Genomic DNA, 2,622 nt, shown 5'->3' on the forward strand with positions numbered 1-2,622 from the left:
CCAGTCACCCAAGGCTTATGGCCTGCCAACGTAGAAAGAGAATTCTTCAAGCCAAATACTGCTGGTAGAATGTCCCAGGGAAGATTCTGATTGGTTGAGCATGGGTCACATGCTGATTCTTGAACCAATCAGGGAGAATGGAGTGTCTGATTGACTCATGTGATGGGGGAAGCGAGGTCATCCATGTGGACCTAGTCCTCAGGAAGGGGAAGGAAGGGTGCTGAGCTGGCAGAAATCAGGTGTCCACTTCAGGAAGGGGGTGTGGGAGCTTCTTCCAGGGTTCCCTAAGCATGACAAGGCTTTCTTTATTGAAGGAAAGCGGAAGCACTTCATTTGAGGGGCAGTCACGGAGTGGAGTCACTCCATGGATTTGTGTGGATGCCCAGTCATTTAACCCTCTCTGTGTGTCTGTTCCTACTTGGCACAACATCAAGAATGCCTCTTTCACAGAATTTTGGGGGACAAGGTGCAATCGGTGGGCATATGCAGCTTTAAATTGGGGAGTGTGCATGGTGGGCAGGTCTGGGGTCTTTAAGTGGCCTGTAAATTACAGACAAAAAAAACCCCTACTCAGGCCCTAACTGGTTTGGCTCAGTGGATAGAGCGTCAGCCTGCGGACTGAAGGGTCCCAGGTTCGATTCCGGTCAAGGGCATGTACCTTGGTTGTGGGCACATCCCCAGTGTGGGGTGTGCAGGAGGCAGCTGATCGATGTGTCTCTCTCATTGATGTTTCTAACTCTCTATCCCTCTCCCTTCCTCTCTGTAAAAAATCAATAAAATGTTTTTGTTTTTTTTAAAAAAAAACCCTACTCAGATTTTATTTTAAAAGATATTTCACAAGACATTTGAGATAAGCTTCCAACTTGAAGGTCAGACAAAAAGCAAACAAACATAAGAGAGGAATTATGAGGAACTAGAGAAAATGCGGCCCTCCTGGGCACTCAGTGGTTAGAGCATCGTCCCGAGACGCCAAGGTTATAGTTCCATCCTGGGCCAGGCACATACAGGAAGCAGCCAATGAATGCATGAACAAGTGGAACAACAAATCATTGTTTCTCTCTCTCTCCCTCCCTCTCTCTCTCCCCGCCTACTTTCCTCTCTCTCTAAAATCAATTTTAAAAATGGGGGAAAAAATGCAGTGAACAATAGAAAACACCAAAGCTCTGTCATTAACATCCTCCAAAGAGGAAAGTATATCACAACCAGGAAACAAGAATGCTTTGCTAAAAAAAAAAAAAAAAAAAAAAAAAAGAGGAAGTTTAGGAAATGAGGAGAAACTCCTTGACATTATAAGTATGAAAGCTGAAATTTGAAGAAAAAAAAGTCATAGAAGAATTAGAAGACAGCAAGAAAATTTTCTCCAGATAGTAGATAAGTATTTGTTTATAAAATGGACAATAACAAAGGTGAGAAATTGACAGGCTTAATTGAATAAGCCCTATTGCTCCTAAGTGGAGAGTATGGATAAAGTAGGAGGCACGAATGATCAAAAACAAAAACAAAGAGTCCCCAAATGACAGACTGAATTTTTAGGTGGGAAAACCCTCCTGATACTTGGCACAGGCCTCAACCGAGGGACTTGTTATGATGACATTTTGGAAAACGAGGGATAAAGAGACGGTGCTAAAAGCCTTTGGGGATTAAACAAAATAGGATCGCGTGCCAAAGAGCATGTTGCATTTCACATGGCAGGCTGGAGGGGGAGGAGAGCCTCCGGGACCCTCAGGGAGAATGCTTCCGCCCTGGCTGTGCGGTCCCCTGTGGGATTCCCTCTGGGAGAAAGGGTCTGTGAGTGAAATGGCTCAGAGACTTCCCTTCCACTCCGACCTCTCTCCTCAAGCCAGGGCGCCGAGGAAGGCCCCGGGGAGGAGCCCAGCACCAGGGAGGCTGAGGAGTCTGATGCCGGGCAGAAAATCGATAGAGCAGCCGGGCGTGCCTGGAGGGAGAGGCTGGGTGAACGTGGGGATGAAATCTCAAGTGGAAAAGTGAAATTGAGATAAAAAAAATATGTATTTATGGGTTTGTTAAGTGTTGATTGACATATTGCAGATCTGTCTGTTGGAGTTTTTACATAGAAGAAAACTGTGTGTGCGTGTGTGTGTGTGTGTGAGTGTGTGAGTGTGTGTGAGTGTGAGTGTGTGTGTGAGTGTGAGTGAGTGTGTGTGTGAGTGTGTGTGAGTGTGTGTGAGTGTGTGTGAGTGTGTGTGTGTATGTGTGTGTGTATGTGTGTGTGTGTGTGCGTGTGTGTGTGTGTGCGGCACTCCAGTTGCACCCGTAGGTGGGAGGTGGGCGTGTGCCTCTGGGTGGTGGTCTTGTAAACAGACTGCGGGTAAGGCCTCTCCCAGCACCCCAACCAATGCGGCCGACTGTCCCTCCGTGTCTCCGTTGGCCTCCCACAGACTCAGACACCACACGGAGATCTTCCCGCCCCGAGGGGTTCTGCTCTGGTGGCGACAAGGAGGCTGCTGTGGCCCCAGACTCCCTGGGGACAAAAGCAGCTTCTAAACCAGAGGCCGCCAGCCTTTCGGACCTCACGGACCACCCGCGGTGGGCGACCGCTGTTCTAATCCGGCCCAGGATTCACCATCTGCAGATGGTCACGGTGATAAGTCACTTTCTGTA

Source organism: Cnephaeus nilssonii (assembly GCF_951640355.1).
Source record: "Cnephaeus nilssonii genome assembly, chromosome: 11".
Lineage (NCBI taxonomy): Eukaryota > Metazoa > Chordata > Mammalia > Chiroptera > Vespertilionidae > Cnephaeus > Cnephaeus nilssonii.